The sequence below is a fragment of the Prinia subflava genome, chromosome 24, assembly GCF_021018805.1.
Source record: "Prinia subflava isolate CZ2003 ecotype Zambia chromosome 24, Cam_Psub_1.2, whole genome shotgun sequence".
NCBI lineage: Eukaryota > Metazoa > Chordata > Aves > Passeriformes > Cisticolidae > Prinia > Prinia subflava.
The window spans coordinates 563,615-588,524 of record NC_086270.1 but is presented as its reverse complement, the minus strand read 5'-3'; the positions used below and the strand labels follow the sequence as shown (position 1 = coordinate 588,524).

General features: G+C 47.3%; 2 long non-coding RNA genes across 4 annotated transcripts; one reads left to right on the top strand and one right to left on the bottom strand.

The window, feature by feature from the left end:
* Positions 1-1,767: 1,767 nt before the first annotated feature.
* On the bottom strand, positions 1,768-14,357 carry LOC134561647 (uncharacterized). 3 transcript variants are annotated; one of them, XR_010082954.1, is made up of 5 exons: positions 11,210-14,357; positions 9,625-9,707; positions 9,287-9,340; positions 4,255-4,452; positions 1,768-2,116 (listed from the first exon to the last, which is right to left on the bottom strand). It is a non-coding gene; the product is annotated as an uncharacterized LOC134561647 (long non-coding RNA). The 3 variants fall into 3 exon arrangements; XR_010082953.1 differs by having other exon boundaries at positions 1,768-2,261; positions 4,296-4,452; XR_010082952.1 differs by having other exon boundaries at positions 4,296-4,452; positions 11,210-11,512.
* Positions 11,762-23,442, top strand: LOC134561649 (uncharacterized). The gene is made up of 3 exons (XR_010082956.1): positions 11,762-11,896; positions 15,393-15,471; positions 23,307-23,442. It is a non-coding gene; the product is annotated as an uncharacterized LOC134561649 (long non-coding RNA).
* The last annotated feature ends 1,468 nt before the right edge of the window (positions 23,443-24,910 follow it).

Sequence of the window (24,910 nt, the reverse complement as noted above, 5' to 3'; positions counted from 1 at the left end):
TATGAGAGCTGTAGGTGTTTATGATGGGTTGGGCTCTTTCCTTTTCTGGTTTTGTCCTGACCTTTGCCAAAATATTGTTGTCATATTAACTGAAATTGCATTATTTGAGGTGAAAGTTTGGTATCTAATGCCTATTCAGGAGTGAGAGATGAAATGATTTGCTCTTACAGGAGTTTGGGGTCATTCAGCTTAACGTGGGACAAAGAGGATAGAGAGGATATCACAAACTGTCTTGGTTTTAAAAGGGTGAAAGTGGATTTAACTTCCATATGTAAAGACATCATTACAAGGAAAGCTACTTCTGTTAGCTCAGGTACTTAATAGTGGATTTGATCTTTAAGCTTTTGTCCTGTATGTCTGAATGAAAGCTCAAGGGAGCAGAAATCCGGGAATCCTGCCTCAAATTGCAGAGTCTACCTGGAAATAACCTGTGCAGAACGCATATTGATCCAAAGTCAAGGAGCCTGAAAATAATATTGAACAGCTCTATATAATAATGTTTCTGTATAATACAGGTTAAATTTTCCTATTTGGGGGCATAAATCAGCCTTTTTTCTGTTGTAAGAGGCTGACCTGGCTGAGAGGATGTTTCCTCCTTCCCACTGTGTAACCGTGCCTTTCCCTTGCTGACCTCTGTGAAATTCACCTGGGCATCAATAAATGTCTTTTGGCCTGGGAAATATTCCCATCATGATTCAGTTTAAAACTGAAGCCAGTAGCTTTCCCAGCAATCATCTTCTCTTTCTTTTTCATAGTGCAACTTCACTGAGCAACTGATCTGTGGTTTTAACTTTCTAAACTTTAATGCAAATCCGTCTCCAAGTTCCCACCTTTGAGCTGGTCCATGTGATTCTTTTTTCAGCCTCTCTAGGCACCGGTGGATGGGGAACTGTGCAGCTGGAGGCCCCCTGGTGCCACCTCCTCCTCGTGGTGGCCACAGCCGCTTCCCGAGGCCGCGGGAGGCTTCGGAAGTACTCGGTGACTGCGAGCGAGTTCCACGGGATGTGGGGTGGATGCTGCGCTTTCATGGAATATTCAACAATTTAATCCCTCTTTCAAGGCAAAGAAAACATTTAAAATATTTCAAGATCTTCTTTCGGCAGTACACGGGGGCTCTGAATAAAACCTTCACTCACGCCAGGGAAGCCGCAGGTCCGCTGCCACTCCATTCCTTGCCTCTGGTTATTAAAACATCAAGCTGTCTTAGTGCCTCAGCTCAGCCGAGGCGCTGCCTCCCTCCCTTTGTGTGCCACTGAACACCTGCCATTAATACTAATTCGACTCCGGAGGGAAACTCCCTTTCAGATATGCTTGTCTGAAAATAAATTGACATGTAAAAGGTCTCTTTTGTCGAAGTGCAGGGAAAGTGCCGGGGTGAGGAGCGGACGCTCACAAAAGGAGCCACTGACTTTAAACGATGTGTGGAGGGGTGAGCAATGCGAGAGGAGGGGGTGATGCTGTAACTGCGCTGATGGGATCAGACTGGAGAAGAATCCCAGAGCTGCGACCTCTGTTTGGTGTTAGATTTTGAGATTTTGGGTGGTTTATGTCTAAACTCCTGCTTGTCTCAGGGTGAATGGCCAGGGACCCCTTTGGAGAAAAGTGTTTTTGTTTTAGAAAAAAATGTTATTACAAATATCTGCAACCAAAACTAAGAGCAGTAGTTGTGAGCCCTTCAATTTAAACATGTAATGAGCGCCTGGGTTCTGTTGTTTTTCCTGGGACAAAAGCTTGTATATCTTTCAATTAGGAAGCTGCAGAAGAATCCTTGGTTAGAATGTTTATTCTGTTCTACAGGCAGCAGTGTGAGCCAGCAAAAGATCAATATTTTTATTTTTAATAGAAAATACTATTTGCTTTGAGCTCCTCATACCCCAGGGAGACCATGGCTCTCTCCTATGGTAACATTTTTAACTCGGTTCTTTGGGCCAAGCTTTGGAGGGAGTGACACTGCTTGAAATTTGTGTTGGTGCTGAAATGGCACAGCCTCATGGCTGTGAATGAAAACTGAAGTGTTGCGGACCTGACACCCGGCTGCTGCTCACTGGGATTCTGCTTCCTCTGGAGAAGAAATAATTCACTTCATAACGAAGATCAAATCAAAATATGTTCAGGGCTTGAAATAAGGAAAAAAAAGGGATTGTGGCAATTACAGAAACGTTCCAGATTTGCTGGTGTCGCGCCTGGTTTATCAAACAAGCTCTCGGTGCTGCTGAGCTCCAATGCCATCTTCCTTTTAAACAGCAGATGGTGTTAGAAACCTGTAACAGGTGGAAGCTCTCCAGTTTTATGTGAGAGATCAGAAGGAGCAGCAATTTCTGTTTCCCACGGGGAAGTTCCTTCCTGAGCTGAACAGCAAGCTGGCCCTCTGCTCAGAGAGTTCTTACAGAGGAGAGAACTTCTGAATTACACATATTCGTATGAACGAAAGTGATTCTGATTTCACTTATTCTGGTTATAATAAAAGGAACCTGGTGATGGCCTCCATAACCCTCTGCTAGCAGCGCTAAAAGAGAGATGTAGTGGGGGAAATGGGCTCTGTTTGCTGGTGTGCCTTAAAATCCTGCTCCAATCTGCCAGATCTGTTGGTTCCTTGTCTATAACAGCACTTCGCATACTTAAAGTGTTTTATAAACATTTAATTATGGCAGCTTTTGACTCAAAGCCAGGAATCTCTCATTCATCTGCTGCTTGCGAGGGTTGTGAAAATGATATTCAAATCATAGAATTACAGGAAGGGCTGAGTTCAAACCCCAGCTGAGGCAGCCTGCCTTGCTGGGACGCGTGAGCGCCGCTCGTCCGCAGGGCCGCGCTTCCAAAGGGAGCGACTCCCGCAGTGGAAATGGGAACGTGGCTTGGGATGCAGAGAGATCTGAGGGGCTGTCAGGACCCCAGGACACGGAGCTGCATTTTAATCCTATTAGGGAAACGAGATGCTAAATTCTGTCAAACTTCTGAGGCAGGCGGGGAGTGCAGTTCTGTCTAGACCAGAGCCCTGTTTGATCCCCAGCTCTGGCATATTTGTTAAAAGTCGCTTTTTTCCCACTCACCAAACCACTTCAAATTTTAACGTCTGCTCCACCCCAACTCCCAGCTCTGTTTTTAAAAACGGGAAGAGCCCCCAGGAGTCGTGGGGTTTGTGACACCAAGTGGAGGCAGCAACTAAAGATAAAATACTTGTATGGGATTAATAATTTCTATCCGACCATCTGCCTCTTTCACCAGCTCCCCTTCCTGAAGAGCACATTGTACCTGCAGAACCGGGTGTGCAGGAACAGAAATCATTTACTTTCCATGGAAATTGTCCAGTGCAGCTGTGGCTGCCCCATCCCCGGAGATGTCCAAGGCCAGGCTGGAGGGGGCTTGGAGCAGCCTGGGATAGTGGGAGGTGTCCCATGGCAGGGGGTGGGACTGGGTGGGCTTCCAACCCAAACCCTTCTGGGATTCAATTAAAAAAAGAGCTGCTGGCTGGCTCCGTGTCTTTTGGTGGATCCACACAAACAATCATTGCTGGGCAGGGTAGGAAACCCAGAGAAGCTGTTCCTCTACAAGCTGGCTCTGATCTCACTGTCTTGAGGAGAACTCTCAAGGAGAAAACCTCCATCTGCACCTGCTGACCTCTCCAACCTTCAGTGCCGTTCTGAAGGCAGACTGTGAGCCCTTTAATAAGCTGCTGGCAATCAGCCCCTTTTTAATGAGGCAGATCCCCAGTTTCAAGGCCCTGGATCACTCAGCGCTCGCTTTCTGCTCTGTGAATTGTGAGCACACCACGAGCAGCCACTCTCAAAGTAATCCCAGAGTCCCTTTTCCTGCCCTGTTTAAAGACGGGGTAGGGAGCCCTGTGATGTTTCATTAAAGCTGGCTTTTCTCCTCGTGGCAGAGCAGATTTAATCAGACCTGCCTCCTAGTTCCAGCTGCTGGGTTGGAGCGCTCTGATCTGTGCACTGGGTGCACGTCTAATTATGGAGGCAATTCCCATGGATACCGAGAAGAATTGCCTGTGCTGGCAAAAAATTATCCCAGCTGGGAAAATGGGGAAGGAGAACGTGTTGAAATATTCGGGAAGAGATCTCAAAAGTTTCTGGAAATGTAAATGAAAAACATTTCTGGTTCTTACATCACAATGTGCAAATCTTGATTATTTTAAAACTAAGACAGGGTTGGTTTGTAAGAGATTATCCCAAATTGCTGTTCTGTTGTGCTACTGGAGAATTCAGCAGCACCGTAAAACTGTATTTTCCCCCTCCTTGTTACCTTCATCCACTTGGGAATGCTTTTCCACCTTCGCTTCTCACCTGTGCAGCAGCAGAGGTGTGTTTGGAGAAAATGTCCAACAGTTTGTTTCCATCAGGGCACACCCTGGGCGAGGCAGAGCGAGGGCTGGTAATTCTGGTTCCTTCTGCAGTGCCGGGTGGGACCTGGGTGAGTTCCTCCTCTTTGTGCCTCATCCTTCTGAAATGTATGAATTTAAATAACTTATTTCTGCATAAATTAGTGTTTGAAAGGTCTGTTAAACACAAAAGAGCACTCCCTGGTAAAAGAAGAGGGGGAAATACCTGGGCAAACACTGCTCAGATGTGGAAAATTAAACAAATATGATTTTAAATTATTTTGTAATTGTTCAGCTGCAATGCCTCATTCAAACTGCATGGGAAAAAACAGATTTCTTAATTTAACTACACAAACATCTTTTTGAGGGTGATTTTTTTTTCCTTTGGGTTTGTTTGGAGATTTTTAGGAACATTCTAATCAACCCCACAATAGTTGTAACTTGTATATATTTCACTAATTTCTCTCCAGCAGGGGCTCAGACACTTCCCATGATGTTGCTGGCTAATGTAAACACACAGAATAAGAAAAGCTGTGGTCCTATTAGGGTGTATTTCCATCTCTTTCTCATCCAGGGCACCTGCTCCCCTTTCCCTCCCCTCCTCCCAGTCCTCCCAGCTGTCTGTCTGTCTTATTTATGTCAATTAGAGATTCAATGCTGCCTGATTTAATTGGCCTGACTTTCTCCTCTAACAGAAACCCGAGCACAGGCCGGGCAGGCAGCAGCTCCTCCGCTCTGCGCTGAGGCTGGAGCCGGGAGGGCTGGGGCTCGTTTGCAGCACAGAGCACAATAACCTGTTTGTTACCCTCGCCAGGGAGAGCTTGGTGACCTCCTACCAGGGATGGGACCCAGGCAGTGACATTATTGGAAAGCTTGGGGGGATTTCAGAGCGCTCCAGGAATTTGTGTGACCAGTCCCTCACTGTGAGTTGGCTTTTAGGGGAGAGCTGGAGATCCGTGGAATCGTCCAAGGCCAGGCTGGATGCGGTTTGGGACAGTGGAAGGTCTCTCTGCCCATGGCAGGGGGTGGGATGGGCTGGGCTTTAGTTCCTTCCAAGCCAAACCCGCCTTTCTATGACCCTATGATTTGCTGTGTTGCCTTCTGCCAGGAGGTGATTTGTGCCCTGAGGTCAGAGAGTGACAAAACTTCCTCAGGCTGTGGCCACAGAGAGCTCATCCTTCTGCTTGGGCTTAACCACGAGTGAGGCTGACCAAAACCCAGCTTTTACAGAGTTTACGTGAGGGCCTGACCCGATGCCCCCCTGGGCAGCAAACCTGGAGGCAAACCAGCCCCGACAAAATCTTTGCCACCCCTCTACTCCCCCTCCCACAGCCCAATCCCAGGAAGCAGTTCTGACCTACTTCTTCTCCCCAGCTCCTCGCTCACATCTCCCTCACAAATTACACGGCCGTCCTTCCCTCCCGACAGAAATGCAAGTTTCCCAAGGAGCTGGCCCGCGGAGGCGTCAATATTGAACAGCAACAGTACCATCTAGTGACTTGGGCTTCCCGGGAGCATCACTTAGTCGGGAAGAGGGAATCTGTGAATTAGGGAGGCCAAGAAGGTCCCAGATTTGCAAACGAGATCCCATCTCTCGCTTCATTTGGATGAAGGAAACAAATCGTGCTGATGTTCCAACAGTCTCCGGATTTTCTCACCGGAGAGCCGGGTGATGCTTCCGCGGGAGCCGGTCCCGTTTCCAGCCTCATGACTCCCCGCTGAACCCGGCCCTGCCCCACGCTCCCTCTGCTGGCAACCAGCTCTCCGATTTCACACTCCCAGCTCCTCGCACACCCACTCGCCCGCACAGCACCAAATCCCGGCAAAGCTATCAGAGGAAACTGAGGGCTGTGGTGAGTTCTCACTCCCGATAAATGTGCACGTTCTCGCTCTGACGAGCCACTAGTGAAATCCTGAATTGGATGCGTGAAATAAATAGATACAATCCAATTTAATCAATCAAAAATAGGCCCAAACCCGAGCATAAAGGGCCCGCTCTGCGCAGATCTGAAATTACACACTCGGCAGCTGAAGGGAGGAAATCAAATTAGAGCATTTCTTTCCCCATCAAAGGACATTAGTCCTGATCCAGGTCCATTACGCTCACGGTGTGCAGTTATCCCTGTCAGCATTTGGCTGACCGGGGCATCGTGTGGCAGTACCGGGGTAGTGACGGGCTATGGCGCGTTCTGTGTTTGACGTGACAACTTTTCCCAGCTGTTCTGCAGCGCACATGTCCACATCACCTCCTTCCCCGTGAAGAAAGACCATTGTCAGATGTGCTAAATGCACCAAACTGGGAGAGGTGACACAAAAGCCACCCCGCAGAACCTCAGAGCTCAAACATGCTGTGAAATGCCACCAGTACCGCAGGAGAAACTGCTTTGCTGGCCAATCAAACACATCCTCTCCTTGCTGCCAATAGTGCAGCACTGCCCTGAGTCCACTCAGCCTTGCTCGTGGGCTGATGAGTGCCTGACAATTTTCTGGTCTCAAATTAAACAGAAAACTAAATTAGCAAATTAATTGTTTGCCGTGTTTTTCCTTAGTCCCCATCAGCTGCCTCAGGTCCTGCAGCCAATCCAGAGCCCCTCTCCGCAGTTCCCAGTAGAAGGTGGAGCCCTGCACTGGGTCCTGCTATCTACCAAGTGTCAGTCATGTTAATTTTAAATTACTTTTGTACAGCTTGGTGTCAAAACGATTAAAGCATGAAAAGAAAAACTGAACTAGAGGGAGGAAAGAGGGGGGGAGAGAGAGAATGAATAATTTACCTTGCATTTACAGCAAGGACACTTGGATTTCCTTAATTCTTCAACTCTGAGAAGGCTGAAACTGCTATTTCTTCAGCTGTCGCCTGCTTGGGACTGTACCCAAGGGGCTGCTCTGGATCACAGACCAGCAGAACCACAGAGTGCTTTGGGCTGGAAGGGACCTTAAAGCCCATCCCACGCCTGCCATGGCAGGGACCTGCCCCTGTCCCAGGCTGCTCCCAGCCCCGTCCAGCCTTGGGCACTGCCAGGGATCCAGGGGCAGCCACAGCTGCTCTGGGCACTCTGTGCCGGGGCCTCCCCACCTTCTGAGTAAAGAATTTCCTCCTAATGAGGATCCTACAAGGATCGGGGATCTAGTTATCACCTCCTTCGCGGTCTACAGAGAGGTGATAACTGCTCGCAGTTCAGTGCCGGGGTTTCATCTGTGTCTTTCCAGGAAAGGCTTTTTTCCACACTCTACTCCCCGGCTGCTGCAATCACCGACACGGACAAACCCACCCACCCACATACAGACCTTTTCTCCCCTTCCCAGTGCTCCGCTCCCAACTGGGTTTACTCCATGACTCGTACGCACTGTGCTAGATAATTACATACTCAAAAAATACAGAAATGCCTAATCAGATACAGCCTTAAATACGCAAGAGTCAGAGTTGTAGGATTGCGGCGTAGCATCCCTGGAGCTCTCTGCATCTGGCTCACACAGCCAGCCCACGTGCACTGTGAAAATGTTGGGTTTGGGGCACAGACTGCTTTTATCCCCCTTATTAACTCCATCCATGAATTCTTTGTCTTGCCAGCTACTGAATGGTGTCATCAGTGGTCTTTGAAATACCATTCTAAATCTGTTGAGGCCAGAAGAACCTCAAAAAGATTTGTAAAAGGGCAACTTGACAGCACCAGAAAATGTGAATCAAGTTCAACCACTTCTGTTGATGTTTATGCTGTATCTGGCTTATCTATCAATGCATCTTTCATTCATTACAAAAGGTGTAATTATTGGGAATTATTGTATGATGATGGATGTGCAATGGAGTGCTTTGGTAGATGATCACTAACAGGGTGACAGAGCTGTTTGGGAAATGAAAGCTCAGGCCCCAGTACAGTGTATCCTGCAGGATGTGTGTGGGCTTGAACGGATTCGTCAAAAGAAAAGAAAACTATTTTACTAATGGGTGTTTGATGAAAAACTAGCATGACACCTTGGAAATTTCTGTGCTGTCCTGTGCTCTCTCCTCATGGAAAGAAGACAGCTCTGTCTTCTTACCTGCATTTACTCCTTCGGCCCTAGGACTAACTCAGCCTTGCTGGATGCTAGGCAGGTCTCGTGGAGGGCTGAGGAGTGTGTGTGAAACATCCTCCTCCCGTGCGTTTGCTTTCTCTGGATAATCTCCGAGGAATCTCCACCTCACTGCGTGGGAGCTGTGACTGGGCAGCAGCACTGCCAGGGCTTCCACTTGAGCACAGAGGCACAGCAACATTTCTGTCCTTAACTGTGGGATTCCCTTCACATGACAACATTTCCTCAGCCTCTGATTCACAAATACACCGTTTAAATTACTTTTTTTTCCTTTCCCATTTGGGAAGCTCCTGTAAACTTCTCTCATCCTCCGCCAGAGACCTGGCAGAAGGCTGGGAAGCTGAAAAGCAGAGTCTCCTGCAGTGCCTTTCAGTGATATTTCAGTGATTATCACTTCAGATGCAGCGAGCCTCAAGAACTCTGGGCCCATAAACTCAGCTTTCCCTGGTTAAAATGTGCTCAGCTTTATAAAACTAACACCTTTTTTACTGGATTCTGCTAGTCTGGATTCAGCAAAATGTCTGTTTAGGATTCAGTTACTTGAATAACTTTAAAAATACAGAATGTCAGCCAGAACATTAAAAATACAGGTGTAAATACTGCCCTGGATCTGGTAATCACTTAAAGCACAATTGCAAACCAAGCAGGACTGCCCTTCCACCTGGCTCTGGGGAGCCAACACAACTGGGAAGCCAGACAGGGATTTGGATCTGTTATCAAAAAATCACTCCCAGCTGCAAAATCTTTATGTACCAGTCATTAAATGATTTCAGATTCTTAATAGTCTGCCAGGCAAGCAGTTAGCATCATTAATTGAACAAAATTCATCCAGAATAATTAATTTGGACTTAATTACAGGACCCAAGATTACTCAAGGTGTATCTTTACCTTTCGCAGCTGCTCAGAGGATCCCGGTGTTGGGCAGGTTATCCTTCACAGCTCCTGGGAATTCGGAAACAATCCATCTCAGCCCAATTTTTTTTAAGGAGTTGTTTTTATTTACTCCAGAGAAAGCTGCCTGTGTGTAAAGTCACTGATCTGCTGATGAGTAATCGGGGAGCATTTGTGTTTTAATATTTTGATGTTTAAGGGAAGCAGTGTAAGGCTGACAGAATAAATCCATGTATTTACAAGCTGTTCCGCACTGACTGGGGTACAAAGAGCAAAGGAATAGAAGTACAACAAGGAACACGTAACTAAAAGATGTTAACAAAGCTCATCTTTACCCGAGTGGTGCTGGAGGAGTCTAAAGCCAAGCGATGATTCCTGGTCCAAGAGCTGGAGGCTGCCTTTTCCAGTAGACCCTGAACTACAGAATTTACAGCTGAAATCCATGGAGATGGGACTTCAAAGAGATCCTCCCCCCCTCAATTTACATTTGGGGTTTAGGTTTGTAAATGAAGCCAGTAGGGATTTAGGAATGGTGTTAAGGAAATGGAAGCATAGGAAAGGTGCTGGGCATCTAGAATCAGGAAATTTCTATGGAAATGCTTGGCTGCTAACAGGATTTACAGGTATCTCCTTGCTCTAATGGATCCTTCTCTTCCACATAATTTCATTACATGTTGCCTGCCTTTCCTGTGTAGTCCCAGCATACCTGAAACTTGGGGATTCAGTGGAGGAAGGGGCTTTTGGCATCAAAGAGCTGCATTGTAACACCAGAGAGGATCAACAGCTCCACATTTAAAGTGTGGCAAACTGGGAACCGGTAGAGCTGGAGAGAGGAGCTGGTACAAGGCACCAATCTGGAGAAGGCAGAGGAAGTGAGAGGCCTTTAACTGCAGGGCAGGATCGTCCCAGCCCATATCTAATGAACCACACGGTATTTACTGCCCGTGTTTGTGTATCACAGGCATTTATCAGCACACTCGCTCTACTCTCCTGTTTTTTCCACTTTTTTTTTTTTTCCTGTGGCTTTCATGTGTTAGGCATTTGTACTGTTGTGTCATTAAATTATTCAAGTATTAAAGTGCAGACCCAAAGCCCTCTTGGCTTGGAGACATCCTTCAGCCTAGACTAACAGGAAGGAGTTTTACCCTCTACTGAAGCTGTTTGGAAGCGAGATGAACAGGAGTACATCCACACGTGGGAAAAGGGATAACTCAGTGTATCCAGAGCCAGGAAAGCTTGGACTTGATGATCTTAGAGGTCTTTTCCAACCTAACTGATTCTAGGGAAGCACCACAGGTGTGCTAACTGGCCCGGGTTCCTCCGTTTTTTCACTCAGCAATGTCAGCCTTTCCCGGCCTTGGAGGCCGCCGGGCTCCCCCGCAGCCTCGGCAGGCAGAGGGCAGCAAAGGAGCCTTTTCACTTTTTTTTTTTTTTTGTTCTCAGCCCGTTGCAGTCGGAGCTTTCCAGCCCGATTGTGCTAAAACGCTTCTGTACCAGCGTTTTGCATTTACCAGCCCGGCCTCCCCTCCCCCGCGCCGCCTCAGCCCGCTCCCAGCCCCCTGGATCCAGGGATCGCCCCCATCCCAAGGAACTCGGGGGAAAGAGGCACTTTTTGGGGGGGTCTCTTCCCACTGTCCCCCGGCCATGCCGGGCTCCTTCCCCCTACCCCACCCCGTTAGTTCCCCGCTCCCCATTCCTCAGTTTTGGGGGTAGAGGGGCGCTCCCTCCTTGTGAGGGAAAAAATGGGGGTCTGCTCTTCCAGACCCCGCGTTGTGAGGGGAAAAGGGGAGTCTGCTCTTCCAGACCCCGTGTTGTGAGGAGAAAAGGGGATTTTGCCCTTTCACCCTCCGGATTGTGAGGGGAAAAGAGGTTCAGCCCCCACCACCCCGCACGGCGGTTACGAGGGAGTTTATCCCTTACTTCTCCCTGCTTCATCTGCACAGGAAGAGGGGGTGAGGGTCGGTCTGAGGGGTGTCAGCGGGCTCGAGCGGCATCCGGGCACGGGGAGGGGGCTGTGCTCTGCCCCCCCTCCCCTTCCCGGCCTGGGACTCTTTCGCTCCCGCCCCCCTCGCTCCTAAGCGGGAGTTTCCAGGAAGCGCTGAGGAGAGCCGCAGCACTCACAGCCTCTCGCTCAAGCGCGCTCCTTCCGCCAAAGCCGTGGCAGGAAGGCCAAGTAGTCCCAACCGCCTCCTCTCCCTCACTTGGCAAAAGGCTCCGTCCAGCGGTGCCTTAGCCGGGCGCCTGTTACAGGAACGGGGTGGGAGAAGCGTTTCCCTTCCCGCATCCTCCCCGCAGCTTCGGACGGATAATCGGGATGAAGGGATGGGGGTGGGGGAGGTGAAAAAGCCCCAGCGCCGGCTGCGGCGGAGGGATCCGGAGGCGCGGAGGAGTGAGGAGGCGCGGGGAGCGGGGGGTGAGCGGGAAAACGCGGCGCGGAGCCGGGAACAGCGCCCCCCTCCCCTGCGGCGGGGGCGGGAACAGCCTCTGAGGGGGGGGGCGCCGTGAGGGAGCCGCTGAGGGGGGACGGGACCCCCGCGCCAAAGTTTGGGGAAAGTTTCCCCTGGTTTGGGGCGGGGGTCGTGCCTCAGCTCCGCGCTCCCGCTGCGGGTAAGCGGCGCCCTCAGAGCGGCTGCGGGGCCGCCTGTGCCCCCCTTCCCTCTGCCGGCACACCTGGGCTCTCCCTCCCTCGCTCCCTCCCTGCCCGCGGCCGCGGAGCCGCGCTCCCTGCGCCCCACTGATAAGGCCGGGGCTCGCCCCACCCCGCGGGGCACCGCGGGCTCGCCGTGCTGGATAAGCGGAGCCGCCACGTTGAGGGAAGTTTGCCCCGTGTTCCCCCCCACACCTCGCCCGCGGGTGTTGTGACTCCGCACAGGACCCCACAAATCCCAGCACTCGCTGCCAGCAGCCCTGCGGGAGCTGCGATCCCGGCCGTGCCCCCCCGGCCCTGCCCTTATCCCGGTGACACTCGTGTCCTCCTATTAACCCTGTGGAGAGGGGACAAAAGCTAAACTATGATCCTGCACTGCTTCCCCCCCCGCCCCATCCCGCTGCCGGCTCCATGAGCTTCACATCCTCCTGCTAAGGCTGAAAGGAACAAGAACAAGAGCTGCTGATGGTTGTAAGGCCTCGCTCGGTTCTCCCCACCCCCTCCGCCAGCACCATCCCCCACTGCAGCTCCCATGGACTCGTATCCCTCCCATTAACGCTGGAAGGGGAGGACAGGAGCTCTGATGGGTTTTTCTCAGGCTTTACTCTGTTTTCTCCCCCCACACACCGACCAGCACCAGCTCCACAGCCCTGCAGAAGTGCAGAGCTGGCTCTGCTACCACATCCATGAATGCCCCTTCCCTCCCAGCTCCGAGGAAAAAGGAAAAAAACCCACCCTGATTCCCCTAGTTTTGCTTATTCATTTTAAGCAGTTGGCAATGTGCTGTTAAAAACATGCGATCTCTTGTTTCAGAAGCATCTGTGCTTTAAGAATAAGGTTTTGTCTTCTTGAATGTGGCTCTTCATAATAATCTCTTGAAGTGCTCCATTTTTGTCCTTAAAGTTCTATTTTATTGCCTCTTCTGGATCAGCGAAGGTCGGTTTAACCCTTTAGAGATGAAAATCAGCAGCCAGTTTAGGAAAACGTTGCCCTTCTCTTTTTTAATTCATGGTTACAACAATATTTTGTGGAGGATTTTTTTTCCCCCAGCCCAGTCCTGCTGCATGCTGAAGGAAGTGTGTGCTTCAGCACTGATTAAAGTCATGTATGAGTTAATGAGAAGCTTGCAGAGTATGTGAAGCAAGAGAAAATCTTTAACCAGCTCTGCTGTTCCTTCTACATACCATAAACTTGCAAGCTGTAACCAGAAGGTGGATTGAATATGTGTGAAATGCTGCAGTAGGAGACTCTTAAATCGCATCACAGGTGGATGCTCACTCAATTAATATGTTATCATTTCAGAATACCTTGAAGTTGGGTGGGTTTGTTGTGGTGGTTTGTTTTTTTTTTTTAAGTATTTTGAGACTTCCCATTTCCACTTACATAGAAATGGATGAAAGATGCTGTAAGCTCACAAGTTATTATTTTGTGGATGGATTTTTTAATTTTGAACAGTCTGTGTTCCCCTGTTCTCACTGCTTCCCAGGTTAATGGATTGATAACACAGGAGAGACTCTGAGGTGCTGGAGGAGCCAGCAGTGGTGTCAACATTCCAGTTGTGGGACTTCTAATTTAAGAAACCTATTGTCATAAGGAATAAGATCAAGGCTGAATCCTGCTTGCATTTAGGTCCAAATACAAAATACGCTTTGGAAGGAGTCTCCAGGGAGCACTGAGAGTAATTAAGTAAAAATAAAACCTTTCACTTCAGCCCCCCTTCCCCTTTTAACGTAGAGAACTCAGTGCAATGCTGGTTTCATTCCACCATTTTCATTATGTGTCCTGATATTTCTTAATTTTGTATTGCAGCTGAAATACTCGGGTGACTTATAATTTCAGTGATTTGGGGGTATTTCTAGACCATACTTTTAAAGAAGTCATCTCGCTGTGTCCCAGAAGGAGCCATTGAGCAGTCATTCTCATAAACAGCACTGAACTTCTTGCCTTCCCAAACACCATTTTTTTCCCCCTGTAATTTTCATCCTTAACTGTTGAATTCCCTTTTCTTTACATTAAGTAAATATTTATTAGTACCACTTGGATTTTTTTCATCTTTTTAGAAGAACAGAACCTTGTCACTGAGACAATGCTTTTGTATTGAGGAGGTGACATAAAAAAGGAGTGAAGGAGAGTTGTCTTGTGCTGGGAAATGCCATTTTTGGAAAACAATACTATGGGAAATGGAAATGAAAAATACATTTTATGCTGGTGGGAACTTGTAATGAGGCTAAGAGAGGATCTGGTGTCTCAGAAAAGCAATGATTACAAGGGGAAAAGCAGGACTTTATCATCCATTTGTAGAAGTTCTCGGGCTGAATATTCTTTTGGGGAGCTGAAATTTGGCTCAAGTCTGTTTACGAACATATGTTGAATGGAATTTTTAAAAGGCACAGATTATAATCTTAGTTTCTGTTGGGTTTTTAAGGCAATGTATCTGCAAGTACATTTTGGGGTTTGTTTTGTTAATGATGAGCTGCTTAAATGTTCAGTAGTCTCTACTGCTGATTATTGGGCTTTCTATGTGTTCCCATACATTTTTCTATTTAACATATTTAATATTGCCTCTACCCCTTTCTGTAGCTGTCTAATTCCGTTTCGACGCTCCTAGAAAGTGTTCAAGTTTTTGTAGGTTTTCTGTGACTCGTGGATTTTGGCGCCTGTGGTGTTTCTTTCACCAGGAGCTGTTTGAGGAGGGTGCTGAGAGCAGTTGGGCATTCCCAGAACTGCGCCCGTTTGCTCCCATTCACATCCTGCCCACCTGTCCTCTGCCTGGGCTGTAAATGCAACCACTTCGTGTCCCCTGGCTCAGGGTAGCACCACTTCAGCTTCTATTTCTGCAGCATTTGTGACCTCCTCTTATTCAGGGAGGACTTCACTGTAATTTTCCCTCCTATTATTTTGCCTCTTTTCACAGCCTGATGTTTTTTTGCTGTTGTTTTCTATTCCAAGCGAGGATGCTGTGAGTGCTTCAGCTCAAAATTTAGGTCATCTCCAATAGAGGAAGGGAGACCTAAAAAGTAAAAATAAGATTTCAATGTGCCTTTAAAAGTGACAACTCTTTGGGAAAAAATGTACGAGTTCACCTGTATTTTGTGGCAGGACAGAAATGGAAGGGGCCTTTCCTGGTTCCAGAATGAAAGCTGAGTCTCTCTTTGTGAGTGTGGTTTCTTTTCCATGTGCTTTTCTGGTCTTTCATTTTCACACCTGATTTGAGCTTTAATCACTCAAATTATTCATAGACTTGCCCTGGAAAAAGAAGAGAGTGACCTCTTCCCATCTGGAGTAGATGGATTCACCACCAACAGTTGTAAATGGATGACTTAATATTGGGGTTTGCACTTAGAATTTTTAATTCTGTGGTTTCATTGCCTTTCAGGAATTCTGCATGTGGTCTTCTCTGAACTGGTAAGCTGGAGTTGTACCACAGAGATTTATTTCTTGTCATTTATCTTTCAGCATTGGGTTCCTGTCTACAAAGAGCTGATGATCCCCTGAGCTGCTGAGTTGCCAAAGCACCGTGCCCAGGACCAGGCCTGTGAGTTATATTTTTTGTCTGTAATTATATCCAATGTCTTCCATGACAAGGAACCTCAAGACAATTTATGAAATCAACAGCCACAAAAGCACTGCCCGTTGGAGGTTATGTGATTACAATTTAGCTGTCCCTCAGCCTGAGGGTGCCTGAGGGGACAAAGAGCCAACTGCTCCTCAGTTCCTGTGGCTGGCTGGAATCAGCCACTGGAATTGATAGATATCTGTTGCTGCTTCTTTCCTGTTACTTTAGCGGCTTAATCTAAATTATTAAGGAACTTGTGAATCTGTTTTGTTTGGTTTCTGTTCTTCCTAGCAGCTCTCTGCAGTTTTATATGTATTAAAAGTGCTAAGCTTCCTCTGGCCTAGATGTACAATAAATACCTTAGTCAATGCAGTTAAGTCCAGTTTCCTCTATTCACTCAGAAGAGATTTGTTCCTTATCTGAATTGTTCCTCCATTCAGAAGGAGAGAAGCCTTACGCAGCCAGAGCTCACCTCATAAATCACCCAGACAAATGGAGCTTGGGGCAGAAGAAGATACAAAATGGGAATAGTTGTGATTTAGGTTTGTGGAGTTCTGCTGTGGAAATGTGCTTACCAACTATTTGAAATACAAATGTTTAGAATGGTCACCATTTCCCAGCTATTCCTTCAGCTGAATTTGCTGTTATCAGCTGGGCCCTGCTCCTCAAGGGTGCCTCCCTTCACCATTAAACATCCTCTAGTGTTTGGTGGCTTCTCTTTAACAGTATTGTTCTGGTATTGATATTTTTTTTTATCAGAAGGTTAGAAAGAGCTGCTTGGTCTTCACCCAGGCTCTGCTCTGATCCACAGACACGACACAATCCACTCGCTAATTCCTTTGGCTCTGTTGTGGCAGAAGTGGCTCCCAGCCAGCAATCAGTGCAGCCACAGCAGCTCAGAGCCCTGAGTGCAGGTCCTGGACCAAACAATGGTAACACACAGGTGACATCTCCTCCCAGCCCCAGAGATCACCCTGTTTCTGCTGCTCACAACTCTTCTGATGACACCAAGCTTCTCTTTTCTTGCTTTCCTGCCTAACTTAAAGAATTCATCTCATTGGTGTTCAATATAAGGTTATTTTCTACTATTAGCTCCTTTATGTCCTCACTGCCTACAGTTCTGAAGAGCTGGTATATTTTTGATTCCAAGAGTGTATGATAAATACATTTGTTGGCACCTGTCCTTGTTTCCTCCACTCTAAGGACCCTTCACAACAATCTCACTTTCCCCAGTGACAAGGGGTCCCTCTAGCAGATTAGAGCTTCCTGTTGGTGCTGTGTCATTTCGGAGCCAGGAAAGGCTGAGACCTTTGAGCTCAGTGCCTGCTTCATCTCCTCAGCCCTCCCAGGGGTCTTGCAGGCGCTTTCAGTTCTGCCTCACGTCTTTGATTTGGTGAGGTTCCCTGCTATTTACATTTCTTCACATATATCCTCTTCATACCATCTGCTACCTTATGTTTTGCTCATCTCTGAAACGTAGTGACCATATTTCATGCAATGTTGTTCTACATGATTTTCTTAAAATTTAATTAAAAGGTTCTGGAAGAACAAAGCAAACTAGAATGCACCTATTTTGTGCAGACACTTTCAGTGAATGGGGAGCAACTCAAAAAAGATCTTCAGATGCCTTGAACGAATTTGTAACCAAAATTCTATGTAGTGTTTATCCAAAGGGTCTATTATTGAATTAATTAGGAGAGTTTTTATTCCTGACAAAAGTTGAGGTTGTTATTAAAGAATGGCATCTTCTCTAGAAACTCTTTCTTTGGAATTCAGCAGTTCTCCTGAGTAGTATTTACTTTGGAGTGAGTGTGTGGCTGTGCCTTGTTAGATAAAAGCTGCAGCACTAAAACTGTTTTACTGAACTTAGCTCCTGACCTGCCTTCTGAGGCCACAGCTACAAAGGGATGATACATCAATCTAGTTTGTTTGATCTAATTACAGCTGTTTAACCATCCTGAGCACAAGTGCACTCACCCCACTTTGTTATGCTGATTTCAGGTATTTTCACTGTTAATCGGGTGCACAGTGCTTGGTTCTTTCTTGTATTAATTTACCTCTCAAGATATTCTGGGCAGTTATTCCCACAGAGAGGTGTTCTGCTACTCAGCTGTATGTTATTTTTCACAATGTGTTGACAGGGAATTCTCAGGAATTTGGGGATTCTGTGGGTCAGCCTGACAAAAAACTACCGCTTTTCTCCTGACATCCATTGTTTTTTTCCCTGTGCCACTTCTTTTCTGAAAGGCTGCAAGGTTCATGAAAGTGGTAAATCCATTAAAACATCCCTTAACATGCAGACACCCATTGCCACCTGTGGAAAAGCATTATTTCTAACTGAAAACTCTAGGATTTATGTCAAGAATATTGTCATGAGATCTTCTTTAATATATATATGATCTTTTGTGCTTGACTTAGGAAATACTCAGAGTTTTTCCCATGTGCAGTCTGTGGATCAAACACGGCTTGTGGAGCTTCAAGGAATAAACATGGTCTATCTCCTCTTCTGTTTCCAGTGCCCATGAACTTTGGATTGCTGACCTGTCCTCTAGCAAAGTGGGCTACTGGTATTTTGTCCCCTCTCAATTCTACCATGAGCTCTCTCCTTTTTATTTTCTCTTTTTCTTTTTTCCAATTGATTAAGCAAATCCAGCATTCCAGTTTGTTCTGGAGGGTTAGATTTCCTCAGCCTCCCAGCATTCTTTGTGCTCTTTCCAGTTGCTTTGCATCTGCTTTTATTTTCTAATGTGGAACCTGAAAAAGGACAGAATATTCCAGCTGAGAATATTCCATCCAAAATTGAACCTGGAAGGCATTTGAAGAAAATATCAACAGATAAGTTCTGGGGTTCTCAATTGGCCCAAAACATTGACGATGTGAAGATACAATTCAGGGATGTGAGGTGTCCTCTAGTGAGAACACTGAGAAAAACAAAAAGGTGAAGAAAAAAGGGAGGAAAGATCCCAACTGAAGATGCTTTTTGGCTCTGTGCTTGTGTGTTATTGTTTATAAGAAGGGAAAAAGGTGGCAGATCCGAGGAGCTCGGAACAGTGGGATGGAAAACATCTCCAGTGGGCAGGCACCTAAAGCACCTAGGACAGAAGGTCCCAGAAGGGCAGCCCTGGTTTGGTGCTGTTTTGCTGAAGCAGGTACATTTTGTGTGGAGAGGGGAAGAGATGTGAGATGAAGGAAATGGATGCTACATGTTCCAGGTGGTTCCTTATGCTGGAAACAGAAAGACCTCAGGAAAACCAGACCCATGGTGTGAGCCTTGATGGTCTGGGAGGTGCAGCCCTGTGGGATTTTGGAAGCTGTTCCGTGGAAATCTCTGTGTTTGAAGGGTTCCCTGCAGGCAGAGGAGCCCTCCCTGCCGAGGTGACAGTGACAGTGTGTGCGGGCTTGGCCACACAAGGCTCAGAGCTGAGTCCTCCAAGCACTGTGTGACACAGGGAATGTGCTGAGCTGGTGTGTGCTGCAGCCCCACAGTAATTCACCCTCTGTTCCGTGGTTCTTCACGCTCCTGTGACCCGGATGAATTTACCAGGCAGATGAGCAGGGTGTTCAGTTTTCCTGTCTGCAGTTCTTACACTTTTGCCCACCCTAATCCAGTTCTTTGCACCATGATGCAAACTCTAATTATAAATCAAATCATACAACCTGCCTTCTCAAACTCTTGTCTCATTCAGAGTTTTCTTTTATCCTTGTTATTTGATGTTTGCTTCCATATTTTATTTATTGCATATAATTCAAGTGATGCAGTAAATACAGAATTACTAATTGTAATGGATTTTTGTTACACTTATCAATACAGTGTCTGAATACTTTTTAACCACCATAAATGCATCTTCACAATATTGCAGAGATTTTCTTTTCATTTCACTGATTAAAAGTGGGGAAAATAATGAGAAAACGGCCAAAGTTCTCTGCTGGGTCTGTGATCCCCTGAGGAAAGAAGGATTCTTTAAAATCTAGCTTTTCTAGTAATAATATATCCTATTCTAGCAATCATTTTCATTCTACTCAGGCCTTTAGATATGTATTTGTTGCCATCATAACCCTCAAGTTCAAATGCTGCCTTCAAGCCACAGTCGGTGTATACAAACTCACCCTATCACCCCTCTCTTTGTTGGAGGTTGCTGAAAGGAAGCTTCACTCTCCTCTCCTGACAGATTCCTTGCTCTTGTGACCAGCTCAGGGTTTCTGTGATTATTCCAGTTTTCGTGTGTCATTCTTGAATAGAAACTGTACCCAAAATTCTGTAAGAGAGCTGTTGCCATAACATCTGGATGTGCCTCACCTGGTCTTTAGATCCCATTTGTCATCTTCCTTTCTGTAACTAAATAACACTTCTGAGCCTTCCTCCTTCCCTGCTAACTGAGGTGAATTCCCAGTTTGCAGGAGTTTTGGCTGTCAGTCCCCGTGTGAACAGCCTTGTGATTTGCATTAATCTTATTACTGCATTCCACCAGCCCATTCCTCAGGACTCCTGAGCTGTTCCAGAACCCCATCCAGCTCTTCACTTCGGATATTCCAGGATACTCCTGCACTGGTGCCTTTGATGTTGTCAGTAACACCTGTATTCACACTTTTTCAGTTCCTTGTGTCACTTAAAGCCCATCAATAGAACCAGTTCTGAGGCCAAAGCTGCAAGAGCTTTCAAAGCACTCACTCTCTAGCCCCAAACTTCCTATTTCAGCACAATCCAGCACTGGATTTTCAGTCATTTTTTACCCACAGAACCTCTCTTGCACTGACCTTCATATTTTCCAGTTTAACTGGTGTTTTTACATGGTGCACCAGACCAAACACTTCATTGATTTGGGATGGGTGAGGGCTCTTCCTTTACCCAGAAAAATTTGCTGCACTGTCAGAGAAAGACATCAGCTTTGTCTGGCGTGATTGCAACCTTTGCTGTGTTTTATCTCTTTACTTTCCTCTACATCTTTTCCCCCTCCTGAGGAAAAATAATTTAAGTTTTGCATCTCACTGAGGTCAGGTTAATTAGCCTCTCATTATCTGGACATTACTGTCTTTGGCTTGACTTTGGGGTGGATTTTTCCCTTTCTCCCCATAATAGGATGTCAAATTCAAATTATTTTTGTACCTCTAGAAGTGGTGGAAATCAATTTGCTCATTTGCATCACAACTCAGCTGTAGTGCTTTGTGTTTTGGTTGTATTTGGTTTATTGGTGGGTGTTTTGACTTGGTATTTATTTCAATTATTTTTAAAGAAAGTTGCTGCACTGTGGCTATTAACCAGGTTTAAAAAAAAAGAATTTTGAAGTATTTACAAAGTTCTTTAAAGCATAATGATAATGAGCAGTTTCTTGAGCAATGATAGCTGAATCCAGGGCTCCGTTATCCTGTGGGATGCTGATAAGTGCCGGGGGCTCGTTGCAGCCCGGGGCTCATCACTGCCCTGCACAAGTGCAGCTCCTCGTGCTGCATCAGCATCATTTACTGCTCCCAGCCCTGTGTTTGAACAGGACATGAAGCGTGCTGGGCACGTGTAGGAGGCAGCCCTGCACAAAATACTCCCTAAAAATAGACAGGTGAGAACAGGAGGGCAGTGATGACTCCAGAGGGTCGGGATTGCCCAGGGAGGGCTGCAGTGCCCCCCTGACTGCCTGAACCCAGCACAGGCAAACCCCAGGTCAGAAACTATGTTTCCTGAAGCTGGAAAAAGTAATATTGTTAAATACTTTGTTTCATAATACCGTTAATTGCACCTTTTTCTGACAGCTGTGGTGACTCTGACTCTCTGATCATGTTTCACTCAGGATCCAATTCTAAAAATTGAGATGCAAGCAACAGCCATTACATGTTTGGATTTGGAGTGGGTTTTTTGTTGTTTTGCCAGATATACTCAATACTTTTATAAATATTTGAAAATTATGTCTTTTTTACGATTCTTCAGTCTGTCTGGAGCTCAGTTTTACAGAGGAAGCTCTGGCCAATGCCTTTGTTTTAGTGAACATGTGTGTGATATCCCAGTCTCTACCAGCAGTGCTGTTGCTGAGGTGTGATCACGGGCCTTTCTCAAGGCAGAGAGAACTGATAGATAAAAATGATCTCATTTCACAGTCCCACAGCTGAACTCTGAAAGTTCCAGCAAAGCTGGTCAGAATGTGTTTGAAATTTTGTTTCTGAGTAAATGTCACTGAGGTCCCTACTTGAGACGTTCAGAAGGTGAATTCTAGGTTTGAGCTCCAAGGGGAGGAGGCCTGGAGCAGAAAATCAGCCCCAGCCCCACACAGGGACCCTGAAGGTGTGGGCAGTGCCAACACTCCCGGGGGGCTGATTACAGAATTCAGATTGGAATTACGCCTTTATGGGAGACTGCAGAAAGGTAGATAAGGACAATTTCTGTTTGACCCTTTCTTGGCTGATGTTTGCAAGCTGCTCAACCCCGTGTTTATGTGGAATATTGTGGTTGTTTTGGGTCATTCATTTTTTCAGCAGTTATTTGTGCCTGCCTTTGTACAGCTGGAATGAAGGGACGTTACTAAGTGTTCTCCCCATAGCATGAATATTTAATAGTTTGTGTGTTCCTTCTCTGTGTCCTGTGTGTGCCTATATAATACCAACAAAATCTCTTAAAGTCAGTTTTTGCAAGAGATTTTCAAAGCACATCATGTAACTGAGTCACAGTGCTGAGTAAACCACTATTGTAGAATTTCACCTAAAATCCGAATTTGCCAAACCGTGGTATTTTGCAAATGAGCACAGATTCTGCTAACTTCACCTAGAGATTTTATTCCAGTCTGATCCAACTTCCCAGTATGGATGAACTGGTGTCTTTTAGAAATAAAGGGGAAATGTTTAGCCTATTGAAAAGAGGATTTTCTTTGTTTCTCAGATGTGCAGATGCTCATGTTCTGGAGCTCAGAGCTGCTCTGAGTGTGCTGGGCGGATCCTGCAAAGTGCTGAGTGCATGGCTAACTTTAAGGGAGTAGATCCTTAAAATCACCGGGGCTGCTGATGTTTAAAATTCGCAGAGACTTAAGTACTCTGATGGCCCCCGGCCAGTGGCTTTCACATCTCCTAGGACTGAGCCCTGAGGAGACGCACTGATCAGCTGCAGCTCAATTTCCTCCTCCCGTTTTAAATACAAGGTTTAAAGCCCAAATTCTGACAGCTGTTTAATTAAAGATACTCATTTTAACTGTGAGGAATGTGATATGCAGCGGCGCTACGCCTGCTTGCTTTCTTTCTGCCTCTCCTGGCATCCCAGCTCGCTCCTCTCAGCGTTAGTGCAGGGCTTGCAGTTTTCACTGCTGCTCCGTTCCTGCTTTATCCTCTTCCATCTTTTCCATCTGCTTTATTCTGTTTGGAAAATGGCAATGTAGAATGTGTTTGGTGTAACCTTAATCCTGACCAGCATCTGGGCTCCGTTTGAAAAAAAAGCATCTACTGCAAGGAAGGTTTCTGTATATGTTTCCCCACTTTACTAAAACAAAGTTGGGGGGCGGAGGGGGGGCAGAACCCCAAATAACCATTGCAAAATGTTATTTATTTTAATTGACCTGTTAATTAATATGCGGGTTTTAATGTGTTTTCCTGCCAACATGGACAAACCGTGGGGTTTGTGCTCTCACCTCTGCCCCGGTGGGGGTCGAGTCAGAGGTAAACAGGATTTGGACCATTTTGGGAAAGGAGAAAAAGGGGGGAGGCGTGTGGTTATTTAAATCTGCTTTTAACAGCCTCACTGCTAATTACTCCCAATATGTAAAAGTTAACGCCACCATAAAACACGGGATGCACTGAAATTCCTGCCTGATGCTTCCTGACGTTTCCCTCTTCAACTTTCCCAGGCCCGCAGAGGTCCCGGCGCGGGGCGGCTCCCTGGGACGGGGACCGGGCGGGACGGGGACCGGGCAGGACGGGGACCGGGCACGGCTCGGGCACGGCTCGGGCACCGCGTCCCCCGCCGGCTCAGAGCCAGCTCCCATGGGGGGCAGGACCGCTCCCACCCGGCCAGGGCGGCGCTTCCTGGCCCCGCTGCGCTTCCCGGGGGGGCAGCCCCGACCCCCGGGCCCCTTTGCCATTCCTGCTGCTGCTGGATTTTCCGAGCCGCATCTGCTCCGCGCTCCCAGCCCGGGGCTCTTGAACTTCAGTCCCCGGCAGCCACAGAGGTCGCTTCTGAGCTCCACGCGAAGCCTTTTTTCCATTATTTATTTAATTTTTTCCCCCAGCTCAGGCTCTCCCTCCCTCATGGCCGGAGTGGAGAAGCACGTTTAAATCCCGAACTCGGCTTTCCCACGTGGTGTCTCGCCGAGCTGCTGTCACAGCCACGCCGCGCTCTCACAGGGCACCGGAGCTTCCCCCTGCCCTGCCGGGAGGGCACGGACATTTTTAATCAAACCGTATTTTCGGGACACCTCACTAAAGCCCAAAGTTGTGCTGAAGAATTCTGCTCCTCGAGATCAGGCTCTTGCTTTTTAATTCCACCTGGACCGAGTGTACAAATAATGAGGGGATTAAAGTTCTGCTCCCCGTTCCTGGGTGGGAGGATGGATGTTTGTCAGCGATTTGGGGGTTAATCCAGACAAGTTTATTCCACACTCTGGGTCTGCATACACGCAAAGGGCACGCGTGGTTTGGGGTGAAGGATTAGCTGCGTGCGCAGGGGGACAGAAACAATCGTGGATATGAATATGGGATGTGCTGGATGTGTGTGTAGGCACTGAATCGAGGGGGGCTGGGGTTTAGGTGACTTTTCACCCCATTCCAAGACCATGGTCGCAATGCACCGTGTTTCAACACTCGCGGGGGAGAGAGGGACACAGGGGGAGGCAGGGCAGTACCCCACATTGCAGCGGGGCTTCAGACCGCCCTGCAGCCTCTAAGGAAGGGTGTCCCCAGCCTTTAATTATTCACTTTAAGCAGGCCTAGAGCACGCCACATTTTTAAGGCCTTTTCCCTGGTGTCCCTAGGAGGCAGCCTTCATCGAGCGAGGAGAGCAAATCTTGGCAAAAGGAGCACCGAAGGATGTGAACCCCTTGGAAAATTCCACTTCCTGCCCAGCACTGCGTGTCCTTGGGTCTCTCACTCATTCCCATGCAGTTAACGAGGGATTTCTGCCTCAGGCTACCACACCAACTTTCTAAATAAATGCCGCGCACTCCCGAGCGCGGTGCTCTGCAGTTAATCTCAGCCCAGCACCAGCTCTCTCTCCTCTCTTCCTACTTCCCTCCATTTTATTTCTCCGCTGGTTTTTCTCTCCAGCAGGCTCCAACTCTCTCTCCTGCTGAACTTGCCGGGAACAAAAGGCTCCGTTCCCGATCCAGCCCGCAGTTGCCGTGAGAAACTTCCTCGCCAGCGCTGTCTGTCGCTCCGCTCTCCCTCCCTCGCTCCCTCCCTGTCTCGGGAAAATGGCAGTGCAAAGCTTGATGAAAAGGGGGGAAAAAAACCTTCT